Source organism: Falco rusticolus, chromosome 8 (genome assembly GCF_015220075.1).
Source record: "Falco rusticolus isolate bFalRus1 chromosome 8, bFalRus1.pri, whole genome shotgun sequence".
Taxonomy (NCBI): Eukaryota; Metazoa; Chordata; class Aves; order Falconiformes; family Falconidae; genus Falco; species Falco rusticolus.
Genome location: NC_051194.1, coordinates 22,149,421 through 22,163,980, shown reverse-complemented (window position 1 = coordinate 22,163,980; position 14,560 = coordinate 22,149,421). Strand labels below are relative to the sequence as shown.

Below are 14,560 nucleotides of genomic sequence, written 5' to 3'. Positions count from 1 at the left end.
CAGTAATTACAAAGCTGTTAATGCTCTGTGTCATACAACATTGCAACCTTTCAGTAAAACACCTGGAAAATTGTCTGCCTTGTCACTGCTGGCACACGTAGAGCTAGCCAGGCCGGGCCGGCCGTGCTCCCACACTGCCGACAGATGCCAGGTCAAGCCCACGCTAACACACAGCACAAGCTAAGGCCTTCCTCCTATTCACTCTGCAATCTGCAAGGTGCTCCAAAGCCTATGGGTGAATGAAAAATAAAAAAAATAAAAAAATACCTGAGATGCAATGAAGTATAAGCTCAAACCTGTTCTCAAGAACACGCAGGACAGGCTGAAACAGAGCGGTTCGGTACCTGAGAGTGCTGATGAAGCTATCTCCTGCCATCGTGTGAATGCAAGGACTGGTCAGGAGTTGTAACTAACAGCAAAATCAGATTAACTTCTCACAAATGGAGAAGCACTTCCCTTTCCACCCATACTATGAACAGGATAGCATTTTTACTAAAGGTACTACCATCATGAAGTCCAAGCCTGGAGACTAAGCAGCAAGGGAAGGTCAAAGCGGCATTTTAGCTGGAGAACTAAGAACCTGGCAACTCGGCCGATTTGGAGGAAAGCTCTAAGAGAAGAAGAAAAAAAGCTGCATTAGAGAGCTCTACCAATCAGTATGACGTGCTGTACAACTGCATAGGAGGACACAAACTATTTTCTGTAGGTATCAGCAACCCGAACCCAAGTCTTGACAGAATGAGCAGTGCCTTGCACAGACAAGCCCATACTTTTTATTCCCAGTCTGACTTCCAAGCCGACTTCTGGTTATTCTCCTGCCTTGCCCATCAGCTCACAGTACCTGTTGTACGTGGTCAAAGCTCAAAACCATGGGATTTAAAAATAAATTAAAATAAGAACAGGTCAGGGTCAGGAACGTCAGCTGGAAATAAAGAGAAAGGGGATACCTACCTCCTGACAGTTTCATTACTGCATCAAAACTTCAGTAGGGTTAAGTTAAATCAAACTGAAGAGACATTTCAAAATTATGAATAATGTAAAGACTGGACAAAACATCAGTCTTTAGAAAAATAACTGATCAAGGAGCTGACAATCTAGTCTCTCACAAGCTTAAAAGAAATTCTATTCTGCTGCTGTAGACAGCCAGCCTTCCTCCTGCTTGCTTTTTTGGGTTCTGACCCTCCTAGCACTACTTCTATTGATAAAATTGGGAGGACGGTACTACACAGTGACTCCCATCTGACCCTATATGATAGCAAAAATAAGTTATTGATGAAAAATTGGGAGTACTTGAAAGCTTTAAGACAACTGGATCCATCGCATCCACTTCTGTCTACAAAAACCTTTTATTAGTGTTCCCTGCACAGCTGCTGCATTAGCGTCATTCTCCTGTATCACACATTTTTAGAACCATCATCCTAATCTGGGTCCATCTGGCCAGCTTTAAATGGCTAGCTTCTTTGAACACAAGAAACACTGTCCTTTTTCAAAAACAACTACAAATACTAGTAAGATTAGCAGCAACATAGCTACCCCTCCAGTTTGTTTATTTATTTACCCCTTTGGCAAATTGTTAATATCTCTTCTTTCTACTGACATGTTTCTGATACAATGTCAACATTTTAACAAAACTTCATGTATTTGCATTAGCTTAATCTCCTTTGAAAAGAAAGCAGAATACATCTGGAGGAACGGAACTTATGGAAAAAACAACTTCTGACCATTTTTTGTAATTTCAGGGCTACTGTGTTTCATTAAATAAATGCTTATTCCCTTCCAGTCTACCCATTTCTTTCTTCTTCAATAGTGTCATGTTTGTATTTGATCTCAGCCTTTTAACAGACATCATTTTCTGTTATCACAAATTCAACATTATGACTTCACTAAAACACTGGAAATGAATGTTCAGATGGTTTCAGAAAGGGCAAGTTCTTTATAAACCTGTAGTTTAGCTTCAGTAACTAGAAAATGTACCAATCAAAATGATAAAAGCACTGCAAGTCAAATTTATTTCTGCTTTAATGCTGATATATCTAAAAACCTCTTCAACAGTATAAAAGTTCATCTAAGCCTGAATTCAGATACCCTGCTTTAAGGCTTTGTTCAAATTTCAGTACAGCCACTAGGTTGGAAGTCTTGATGCATCTTAGAAAGAAAAAGTACAAAAGATGAAACAGACATTGAGCAGCAGCCTTTAGTACATAGAAAACTGTTCCCCGAGAATGCTAAATAGGCTGTGCCTACAACCAGCCATGACTAAATCTTTTATTAACAGTAAAAAACAGAAGGTTTACCAACCCACTGTTTCTCCTCCTGTTGAAAATCCAGCATTTCACTACAATTCAGAACTCTTTTAGGTAATAACAAGTATGACCTCTAAAAAGATTGTGCCTTCAATTCAATAAATACATCAGTGCATTCTTAATGTAAACACTTGCCTGTGCCTGAGGTATATGACTTAAGTATATTTATAAATATGTGAACACCAAATATTAAGGCAAGATCCTACTCCCTTTCATTTAAATAGAAATTAAACTCTACAAGTGTTAGTCAGCATTTCTGGAGCAAGCAAAGCCTGCAGTCTGCCAATCGCACCCTGTCACATGCTGCTGCTGGTGATGATTCATGCCCAGTTAAGGTCCCAATTCCTCGGGCATGAGTACTCCCAATGCGTTTAACCATTAACTTTAAAGGAGCCTAGATTTCACTGCCTCAATTTGACAAGCCACTTGCATACATAAAACTTTGCCGATTCAGGTCACGAGTGTCATTTTTTCCTCTCAGCTAGAGTGCTGCTAATCAACAGAAGGGCAAAATTACTGGGTGGGGAGGCACAGCATTTAATGATCTGGACATGCTATTTAAAACAAAACTTCTGGTGTGTGTTTTAAATCAGTCAAATTATGAAATATGCAGCCGTATCAACTATACACAAAATACGATTTAACAGCATAATCAATGACAGTTTAATAGCGATTCATATTTTGTGCAAATGAAGATTGCTTAATTTCACAACATCAGGTGTTACAATGCTGTCAGTGGTTCAAGTAAATTACTAGTGGCCATACACAATTAAAAACCAGAAACGAACCACTGACTTCATTGAAAACTATGAACACAACATCAATGGGAACTTCGATTATACATTAGGCCAGATGTTTCCAAAAGCATCCAAACTTGAGGGGGAGGGGAACCCAAACACACCAAAGTCCCTTTTTTCAGTATCTGGAGATTTCTTAAATATTTTGTGGAAGATTTCTTCCTAGATTTTAAAATTTAAAGTAAATGTTAATTGCTTAGTTACTGCATGTTTCCATTCAAAGAGAAGGAATACTAACATGCAGTTGTTAGAACCCTCTGATCCTAATTATTGTTAGGGAAAAGAGGCAGAGAATCTCTCATATTGTACGGCATGGAGTAAAAGCAACAAACAAATAACCAGCTTTATCCTTTAATCAGATCCATTCTCTTATTCTAGTTGAACTATCTGAAAATGGCCCCCATCTAGAGCATTTTCATCTTGCAGCGGTCAATCCTTTCCTCCAGAAGAAAATACATAGTATAATATTTGTATCATTCACTGTCAAAACACTTGCTAGAGAAGTCCCATAGCTTGATTATAATTTAAATTTGTATTCCCTAAAGAAAGAATCGTGGATCTGTTCGAAATAAAGTCAAGTATCAGAAATCGTATGTTCCCAGAAGACACATAGTCCTTTTTGTCTATGATAATCTCATTATTTCCTCATTAAGGAAAACCTAATCCAAAGTAGGAAGCTCAATTTGAATAACACTTAAAACAATCAGCTTCGTGGAACACTCTGCTTTCTTAGTACAAGAGAACTTGGATTTCCCCCCCTAGTCTTTAAAATTCTTAGTAGCAAATCCAAGACAAAATACACTTAAAAATCACTTCATACAGAAAAAAAAATAATTGCAACAAGCAAATAAAATAAAGGGAGTAAATGTTTTAGAAGTTAACAGGTTGACATAAAAAGGGCAGGAAAGGAAGTCGCTCACATCCACCACACATGCAACCCTGAATCAAGTGTGTCAGCTGGTATTTTGTTTTGTTGGTTTATTTGGAACAAAATAAATGCACATCCATTTACACTGACCAAATGCACCCATTCAAAGCCAGCCAGCTGCAGACAGCACACCTGGCAATTTAAAAGTTTACGTGAATGAGAAGATGAAATGAGAAAATGCACTGATGCTTTCAGTACTTGATTATCATAGAACAGTTTGGGTTGGACGGGACCTTAAAGCCCCCCCAGTTCCCAGCCCTGCCCCAGGCAGGGACCCCCCCCAGCCCAGGCTGCTCCCAGCCCCATCCAGCCTGGCCTTGAGCACTGCCAGGGATGGGGCACCCACAGCTGCTCTGGGCAATTCCTGGCATGTGGGTGGGCAATTCCTGGACAAAATCCTGCTCTGCTGAGCTAAATGCAAAAATCCTGAAGCTTTATTTACAGACTTTTGGATCTGAACACAAGAAATTTGCAGAGTTGTATTGTACACTTTTTTCTTAGTGTTCCATCTAGCTTCCTATTTATTACCTCCATGTATAACAAGAAGTTACAAATTAAACAATATGCTTCAACATATTCATTTAAAGAATTATTTGAAGACGTGAGTCTGAGTTATCCATTATAGCACCCTACAATTTTCTCTATTACTTAAGAAATAACAAATGTATAGTTAAATCAGCCTTTAACTGTCTGACTCTTAAAGCACATCTGATTATTTGCTAGCCTTGTGAAAAGCAGGGTATTTGTAATGGTGCAGTGAGCAACTTACCACTCTGCTGCTCTGGCATCCAGCAGATAAAATGTTTAAATCTACATTACTCATTTAGCACAACAGAAGATTCCGCAATAGAAAACTGCCATAGAATCAACATTCCCTGCTTTACAACAAAGCATCTGGGCTTTGCCTTGGCTTTGTTTTTCTTTTTTTTTTTTTTCCTTTTTTCTATTAATGAAAAACAAGGCCAAAGCAGTAGCTTGAGACTCTCTGAAGAGACTGATATTAGTGGAACAACAAATTGCAATTTCGTTATCTCTTAAGGCCTACCATTTTGGAACCAAGCATTTCAGCCCCCCATATAAAATTTACATAGTATTTAAAAAAAAAAAACCAAACCAAAAACAAACAAACAAACAAAAAGATGTGGTTCATAGGAACAGGGAGACTAGACCTAAAAGTCCAGAAAAGTACTGAGAGAAGGAATTTTCTTGTCTGGGATTTCTTTGCATAATAGCACCAATGAAATGATGTTCCTCGTCCAAAATCTGACCTGCCTTCTAAATGCTAAAATTAATCAAATAAATTCTTCTTGTTTGTATATAACTAGAACATTTAACTTCACGGTAAAAAATAAATATAAATACAACTATCACCTTGCTAACTTAAGGAAATGCGTTCCTTCTCCAACAAGTGGCACCCAAATCTGTGCAAGGCACAGCACTTCAAACAGAACCTGTGCAGAAATTAGAAAGTGCAGTATTTTTGCCATTTAGAATATATTTCAGAATAAAGTCGTATCATCCATACAGAGCATTCCAAATTGTGTAAGAAAAAATATCTGCCTGTTTATTTCCATATAAAAGTTTTGGTGCCATTCTTCTTCCCATGCACTTTCTCCTGAGGACTCTTGTTCTGCAAGATAACAGCCATTCTAGTCTGGATCCAACACAGCACATAGCTGCATGTGTAAGCTTAAACACACTAAGTATTTTGAAAAGTCTGGGTCAGTATTAAATAACCTTGATACTATACAAATGATTTCATTTCTAAGAGAACTGCCATACATTTAATAACAATTAAAACCAAAACCAAAACCCAAACTCTGAAAGTAACTAGAAGGGAAGGTTTCATAGGACTAATACATCAGCTAGCATCTAACTTTCTGATGATAACCTAAAAGCTGTAAGGTTTTACAGAAGAAGCATTTTTTCATTACAGTTTTCATCGAAGAAAAGGAGGCCTTAATCCGAAAAGAAAATGCCTTGTTAGAGGTGTAAGAACAACAAAGAGGAAAGGACTGGTGTGAAAGTAGAAATACTTCAGAACAGATATTCAGGAGACTAAAAGGAGCCAAATGAGGAGAAAAACTACAGCAGTTGCATAGCTCACAGCCTGGGGACAGACCAGCCAGCAAACTAACCAAGGGAAGCAGGAGGGCTGGCCTCAGGTGACTGGCTGTGGAAGGCCACACCAACATGCTCTCAATTGACCATGGCCTTCTGCCACCAGGTGACTGCCCTGATGTGGGAAGGACTGGCAGCTGTGTTTCTGCAAAGAGGCATCTCTACAGGAAAGATATAAACATCCCTCTACCCTTCAATGCACAGTGATGACTGCCTGTAATCTTGCTGAATGAAGCTGGCACTGGTCTCCTCGTACAGAGGGTCTCAGTTGCAACAGGCATCACTGAAGCTGTAATACCATAGGCAGCCTGTTCTTACACAAAATAAGCATAGGCCTGCTTTTTTTCTGGTAACCAGTTATGTCTACACTGTAGGCAATGATTCAGTTACCATGACTTCCTATCAAGATGTAGGATACAGAAATGTCAAAGATTGATTCCATGTATAATCATGCGGGGCCAATGGAATAAGGATGTAATTTCACAGGCAGGAATAGTTAAGGACATAGAACTTAAAGGAGCTGTAGCAGAACACTGTGCCCTATAAGAGGCATCACATCTACTAAACCATCAGATACTAAACCAATGCTAAGTAGTAGCAGAAGTTCAATGGAAGAAAGCTAAAGAAGCTCAGAGTATACAAAAGTCATCAAGTCACTAAAAAAAAAATAAATTACCTACTGAAGACTAGGCTTAAAAATTCTGTACAAAGTATCTGAATTACTGTTGTTACATCACAGACCCAGTGCTCTTCAGATAAAGCAATTTATGTGATTTTGTTTCCAGTGCTGCAAAATGAACAATTAGATAGTTTTCAGTCATCATAGTTTTGTTTTCCTTAACTAGCTAAAGCCCAAGCTTTCTCAAAGCAGGAAAGAAAACAGAAGTCCAATTCTTTGTTTTACAGAAGTGATTTTAATTTGCCCTCAGTCTTTGCTCTTGCTTCTGTGTAGTATTTTAAATTAGAGCATTTCCATCTATCCCATTTTCCTGCTAGCTCTGTTACTGATGTTTTTTTCTTTAGAAAAAAGACCAAACCTGTATGGAAAGGTTCGCTGAACCACTGCTGGAGGCCTCCTCCCCACAGCTCTGCTGACAGACCAATTTGTGTAAGCACTGCTTAATGAACTTCAGGCAGAAGTCATCTGCCTTAGTTTATTGTGTGGTACCATTTTTCTTTGTCAGTGCTTCAAGAACATATTACTCAGAGTAAGTCAAATTTCTCCTTAAGCGGAGATACTTTTTCATATTATACCCTATGAGAAGCTATGGTGCTCTCAAGTTGCAGTGATTTGCACATTTACGGTTATATCAAAAGCAATACCGTGTCAGTGCTCCCAGAGTTTAACACTGCTTCACAAACTGAGCTTACTGTGAAGAGACACAAACAGGGCTAACAGCAGCTAGGGCTGGGGCAGGGGAAAGGAACTTGTGGAAGAGGAACCTGTGGGTTAGTGCTGACACCAAAGACTGTATCACTATAGCTTAAGGCAGCCTATCTGATTTTTGTCTGACAGTAGCATAGCTGGAGTCAGAGAATAACATTTGTCTGCAGCCTGTGAGATAGCAAGCAAGAGGGATAGATAATTCATTATTTAGAAGTTACTGTGGGGTGTTCTGTCAGAAGCATCAGTATCATTTTGTACAGCTTTTGCCAGTTCTGCTAGGTCACATGTGCAGTTACATGCAGGGAAGCATTTGGCACACCTTCACTTTAAATTAACGCATGACATCTGATATCCTACTACAAAACCCAATGCATGCTTGTCTGGGGCCCCTCATTTACAAGCATCAGAAATGTACAGCCCATAAATAAGAATCAATCTTCTTTTTGCATATACAGTCCCTTCGTTGCCTCCTTATTCATAAGGTTCTCTGGATTTCAGTTTGAAATTCTGTATCATACTCAGCTAAGAAAGATTACAATTTAGTAAATTTCCCCAAAATTTTTCTAGGCCTCAAACATGTCCTAGTGAGAAGATGGTTAATATTTTGTTCAGCTTGGGAACTGTAGCAGTCAGTAGGAACTGAGAAGGAGTTTAGCAGGCTTTCACCTGTCCTTGAGCAGATACAAGTACTTGCACTCTCTAGGGCTGGTTTTTTTTTTTGTTTGTTTGAGGGACTGGGGTGTGTGTGGGTGTATGGGTCTGGGGTGGGTGTGAGTGAGGGGCTTTTGTGCTTTGGTTTGGTGGTGTTTTTTGCGGGGGTAGGAGTGGTGGTTGTTTTATTTGAGCGTGGGTTTTTTTGTGGGTCCTTGGTTTCTACAAAAATTACTTAGAAGCTTAGGACCTGAAAACCTACAGAACAGCATGACTGCTAATAACCTTTTCTTTACTGAACATCCCCCTCAGCTTTTCCTCACATCCTCTCACCAAATCATCAATTTGGCTGCTGCCAGGCTGCCCCATTTTGTCAAATGCAGTAATATAGAAGAGCAACCCTGACTTACAAGTGCACGTGTGTGACAAAGCCTGGCTTCACTATTAGCTGGCTTCAGCAGCGAGGCATAGTTAAGGACTCCCCTTCACTGGGCACTTCTTCCTACCCTCTCACTGCAGTATGCTGCCTCCAAACAAAACCCTAACAAAACCACTCATGGAGCCACACTAGAAGCTGAATCAATATATAGGTACAGGATTGTTTTGTTTTGCCAAGAAAACATTACTTTTCTTAAACCTGAATCAACTCAGCTTATGGTCCAATGAACTGTTCCTTACACCTCCATTGTGCTGAAGCAGGGACTCAGGGCAGATCATTTCCCACTGCTACCAAAAGAGAGAAAGAGGACCTCCCCCATTCCCTTTGTACCTAGCTACTTGCAAATGTCTTGGTGCAGGCATTAGAGGCTGCAACAGTGAGCTAGATCAGGAAATTGATCCAACTAAAAAAATAAGAGTGTATGTTGTAGAGAGGTTTCTGGGGAAACCAGATCAGTTTTGTAAACCAGCTCACTGCACAGTTGCACAATCACGTTTGCTGGCACAAGGAAAGCTGGAGAGGTGTCATTACAGGGTAGCATTGTCCTTTTCCATTGCAGCTGGGCTTGAGCCCACTTCAAGTGGGCATGCAATCAGAAGCTCTGTGATCCTGCTGAGCACTTTTGCAGGATCTAGATTCAAATACTCATACCTGATGCTTCAAAGCCATGGGGAAAAAATTATGAAAATGCAAACAACTTGGCAGTATCCAAATAGTTTTCCTCAATACTTTGTTTTCCCACAGGGAGAGCGAAATCTATACCTGTGATAGAGCAGTAATTTTGAATGCCACCATCTGAAACTTAAAATTTCTGTAAAAACCCTTACTGAAATAGCAAAATGTGAGTCCACTACTGCTTCAGAAATAACACCTTCTATTGGGTGCCACACCTCTACAGTTCGACAATAAAAAAAGCAGAAGTTTACTGCTTTTAAAACCAAATGAAATTACAGTTTACAAATTACCCAAAGTCAATTGTAGCATGATTGACTTAGTTGCTGTGACATCAACACAATGGCTTGAAGTTTTGAAACCAAATTGTATGTTTTAACGAGGGGAAGAACCATCTACTAGCCACACATCTAATAATTTCCCCTGTGAACACTGGACAGCTGCTCATTTGTTCAGTTAGCCTTCCATGAGCATCACTGTCTTCTCCCATCATTTTTTTCCCAAACCTCTGTAATTTTAGTACCTGTAAGAGATTACAGATAAAACAGGTAGCACTACATAGTTTCCAGGAGAAAAAAAAAAAAAAAAAAGAGAGACAGAAACAAAGGCAGCACTATTTTTGTGACTGGTATTTATCTTCATAATCCCACATTCCCAAGGACCAAGCCTTGCGTGCCGGCAATTCTCACTTTCTAGCCACGTTGCCTGCGCACTTACATCCAATGATGAAACCTAGGTAATCTTGCAAATAGAAGAATAATCACTAAAATTAAAGATAGGTAAGCCAGTGTTCTGCAAGGACTGTGGGCATCTGTGGAATATATATATATATATATAAAAAAAAAGACTGAAATGTGGATTAATTTCAGAATAAACAAAGCAGAAAAACATATTAATGACTTGAAATACTGCAGGAGCACAACAGCAGCAAAATAACCAGCAAATACCCATTAACTAAATTGGTCGTCTAAAAAGCCAGAAAACGAGCACAATATTTTAAGAGATCAGATTTAAGACTCGTAAGAAACCAGGAAGGCTCAGAAGGGAAACATGCCATTAGACTTTTATAAGATTTGTAAACATAATGGAATCAGTGCTTTCCAAATGACACTGAGAATTAAAAAGAAGGATAACTTGCTCTCAAGTCACATCCTGAAGAAGGTGAATAAAAAGAAACAGTACTTGTTTGTTGCTGATCCTAAAATTGATATAACAGTTTAAACACGTATTTGACAAAGGCTACTATCAGCTAATGGAATAAGAAACCTAAAGAATCACTACACCACGCAGCTCTTTGTATTGGATAATTAAAATGGGATGCCTTTCTGTAACATATCTTGTTCCAGTTGGGCTCAATACAGCAATAAATAGGTGGGACTTGATGGCCTGTGATATGCAGCAGTCAAATTAGATAATGTATTGGCTGCCCTGGGTGCCAAAACAAACAAAAAAAGCTATGACTGTATGACTAATACCAGACAGAATGAAATGTTTCTCACTGATAGTCATTCAACATATCTGCAAATATGACAGGATCTCAAAATATTATTTTTAATTCTTTATACTTCTGTTGTGCCAAAACAAACTGGCTCAAGGTCACTTTCTCCTTGCCATTTCTTACCCTCTTCCATTTCGTCCCAGTGGCAAACACTACAATACAGAGAGGCATTGCAACGCATGGCTCTGCAGGGGTAGAGCGCACTTGGAACAGCCTGTTCCTGATACTGTTGAGGGTTACAGCCATCCACCTGGTACCACCCAGAATCTGGACAGCCTAGAGATGGCATTATACCACCTTTCATGACCTGCCAGTAGACTGTGCCTTCCACAGTCACAGCAACATTCAGAAATAGTTCGATTTACCAGGGGAGGCAAATAAGCTCCTTCATTTTCTAAAAGCTGTTATCTGAAGAAGCTAAGCCAATGTAACAATATCCAAATTAAAGGTTAAAACCAGCTGAGACTGATTTGAAGCTGATTTAATTAATCCAGTACACCTTTGGTAGAAGCAACCTAGCAACTAATGAAAGCCATTGCTCTCTCGGGTTCTGTGCTTTCTCCTCCCTTTATTTGAGATCTGCTTACTCTGATTCCACATTTTATTTTTCCTTTTCTCTTGCTTTCCACTCTCATTTGACCCTTCCCCTACTTATTTTATTTTACCCTTGTTATTCTTTGTTTTACTAAGTTTCTGGCTATTATTTCTCTGGATTCCTGTTTCCTATTTCCTAGAAGGAAGTCACCATTCAGGTTTGGTAATATTTTATATCTGCTTAACCTAGTATAAATCGAGATTTTCAGGGCAGTGGGGAATCAAGACCCCTGTTTATACCTGCTAAGTGCTTTCCATTTGGCATATGACTGATCATACTGTAGGACTGCATTAATCCATACAAATGGAAACAAGTATTACAGAGATTTAAAATTATGCCAATAGCCTACATAGCTTCCAGTGCAGCAGATCACATTCCAAGTGGGAAATTAAGAGAAGGGACTATATGACTTCTGAGTTTATAGGTGGACTCGCCATGTTCTGCTACTCCCTACTTTTTACTTGCGAGTTCCTTTCTGAAAACAGAGGGTAAGGACACAGTTCTACTTGCAGCGTACATATCAACTAAACCACATCAAAGTTTTCACATGTCCTTATACTAAGATAAAAATATGGTGCATGCCATTGCACACCAAACTGGAAAACTAATCTGGATAGAAAAAATACAATAAAAATGCAAGTAGTATTTTCACGGTTATTTTTAAGCAGGATTCCTGCACAGTCTGCATCAATGCAACAGGGCAAAGGGTTGAATAAGTCATCCTTTTAAGAGAGCAAGAGCTGCTCACTGAACTACACCCCAAATACAAGTCTGCCTACAGGAGACTATCTGGAGCCTTCTCAGCATGCCAGATGAGTATCAGGAAAAGTATAAGACAAAACCGCAACAGAGTTAAACGAGAATACTCGCACTTCTGGGCGGATTCAAGTGGCTGTTTAGTCTTCGCTTCTTTTAGCCGTTTACCGCATCACCATCACATTAGACAGTGAAGCCGTGCGTGTCCTATCGTAGCTGTAACAGCAGGGAGGGCTGGGAGGAGAGGAAGGAAACAGCATCAGTCAGAAAACCCTGAGAAACAGGGCGAGTCTGGGACAGTCAGATAACTCAGAAGATCAAGAATGTAACACACACGCCCTCTCACCCAAACACTATTTTAAGCGTTTCATGGTATCTTCAGGTATATTAACTTCACTTTTTTCTCAGTCTGTAATTCTCTATGCCACGGTTAGGCCAGCACTAGAACCTTCAAAGCGGTAAGAGTTGGAAGCAATACAGAAAGTATTTCTCGTGCCTTTCACAAACACCTTGACCTCATCCGTCGGGGCCGAGCAGACTAAGAGCCGCACGCCGGGCCGGGCTGCCCGCCCTGCCGGTACCGCGGGCCTCCAGCCCCTGGCTCCTGCCAGAACCGGAGCGCCCCAGCCGAGACCAGCCCTGACCCTGCAGCGGCAATGCCGACGGCTTCCAGGGCCGCCCTCCACGGGGCAGGGGGCACCCCCGCGGCGGCCCGCCTCGCCGAGAGAGCCCGGCCGGCAACGAGGGGGCGAACATCCCCGGCGGGCACCCCCACGGCCGCCATTTTGCAACCGGTTGCTGCAGCCACCTGCGCGCCGCCCGCTCCCGCGCCCGGACACTCACCGCGAGGAGGCCGGCGGGCTCCGCAGTGGCACCGGAGGAGCCTCTCGCCCCAGCGGCCTCGCCCACGCAGGCGGCCGCACCCTGCGGGCGCCCCCGCCTCCAGCCACCTCGGGCGCGGTGCGGGACCGCCGCGTCCCTCGGCGGGCCGCTCCCACTGGCCCGGCCCGTCCCCCGCCCGCCGCTGCACCGCGCTGAAGGAACGGCTGCGCCTTCCTCTCGGCATCGGTAACCGTAGCAACCTCAAGTCGCGCCGCCATTGGCAGGTTTCACACGAGGCCGTAGCCAATGCAACGCCGCTCTGTGCCGCGCCTGGCCAATGGGCGCGGGCGCAGGGCAGGGCGCTGCACTGACGTCGCGAGCGGGGCGGAGCAGGGCCAGCGGAGCGGGCGGCGGGGCTCGGCGGCGCCGGCGCCACCACCGCCACCATGGAGACCCCGGGCTAGGGCCTGCCGCGGCCCGCCGGCGCGTTGAGCGGGGCCGGCCGCTCCCCCGCCGCCTCCCTCCGCGCGGTGAGTGGGTGAGGGCCGGGGGAGGCCGCGGGCTGGCAGGTAGGGGCGCGGCGCGGGCGGGCGGCAGAGGCAGCGGAGTCCGCCCGGGGCAAGCGGGGCTGAGGAGCCGCCGCCTCGCGCGGACCCGCGCCCGGCCCGCCTGCGCCGAGCGCCTTCCGCGCGGGCGGAGCACGCCATGCCCTCCGTGCCGCCCGCCCGGGCCCTGCGGGCGGAGATGCCGCCGCCCGGCCCCTGCCCCGGGCTCCGCGTCAGGCAGCCGGGCGGCGGAGCGCGGGCGCCACGGGGGCAGGTGCGGTCGGGCCAGGCCGGGGAAGCCCCGCGGCGGCCGGGGGCGCGGAGCCTGGGCCCGCCGCCTCCCTGCCGGCTTCCCGCGGGCCGAGCTGGCGGCGGATGCGCAGCCCGCGGGCGCGTCGGAGGGCGCCGTCTGCGCGGGGCGGTGCGCGGCGCTGCGGCCAGGAGCGGGCAGCCGGTGGCCGGGAGCCGTCGCGGGCTGAGCTGGGCCGCCCCCCCGGAGCGTGTCCCCCGCAGCCGGGCCATGACGGTGGCCGGGAGCGGGCTGCAGCGGGCACCCTGCTTCCCCGCAGCTGCCTGCCTCGTGTCCCCGTTCTGCCTGTCTCCGCGCTCCCCGGACGCGGTTTAAATGCGCGATTTAATTTGCTGTGTTAACCTTAGCGTGACCGCTAAACTTCGCATGGCGTGCGCGGGCCGGGCGGGGGGAGCCGGCTGGGGAGCCCTGCCCGCGCAGCGGCAGCACGGGCGGTGCAGCCGGGAACTTTCCGCGGGTTTTCTTCCCTTCCCCTCCCCGATCAAACCCAGTCGGACAAGCGGCCGGAGAGCGGCGCCCCGTGCCTGTCCCGGGGTGCCAGGCGGTGGCCGGGCCCAGGGGGCAGCCGGCCCGCCCGCCACTCTGCAGTGGCCGGGGTCAGCGCGGCGCAGCCGTGGGTGCGCGGTGCCCAGTGCAGTGCCTGAGGCCGGGACAGCTGGGGAGTGAGGACTCGGGAGAATGAAATTAATACTGACACTGAACCTGGGCTGTTTCAGGAAAAGCCTGCGTTGCTGTG

The 14,560-nt window shown here is 44.4% G+C and overlaps 2 protein-coding genes across 4 annotated transcripts in view; one reads left to right on the top strand and one right to left on the bottom strand.

Annotated features, from left to right (window-relative positions):
• CCDC148 (coiled-coil domain containing 148) overlaps positions 1-13,165 on the bottom strand; it is a 78,165-nt gene extending 65,000 nt beyond the window's left edge. For both annotated transcript variants that reach the window (XM_037398369.1, XM_037398370.1), the window contains exon 1: positions 12,991-13,165. The gene's annotated coding sequence lies outside the window, so the exon portion shown is untranslated. The remainder of the gene's footprint in view (positions 1-12,990) is intronic.
• A 197-nt stretch (positions 13,166-13,362) lies between these two features.
• PKP4 (plakophilin 4) overlaps positions 13,363-14,560 on the top strand; it is a 101,473-nt gene continuing 100,275 nt past the window's right edge. For both annotated transcript variants that reach the window (XM_037397567.1, XM_037397568.1), the window contains exon 1: positions 13,363-13,499. The gene's annotated coding sequence lies outside the window, so the exon portion shown is untranslated. The remainder of the gene's footprint in view (positions 13,500-14,560) is intronic.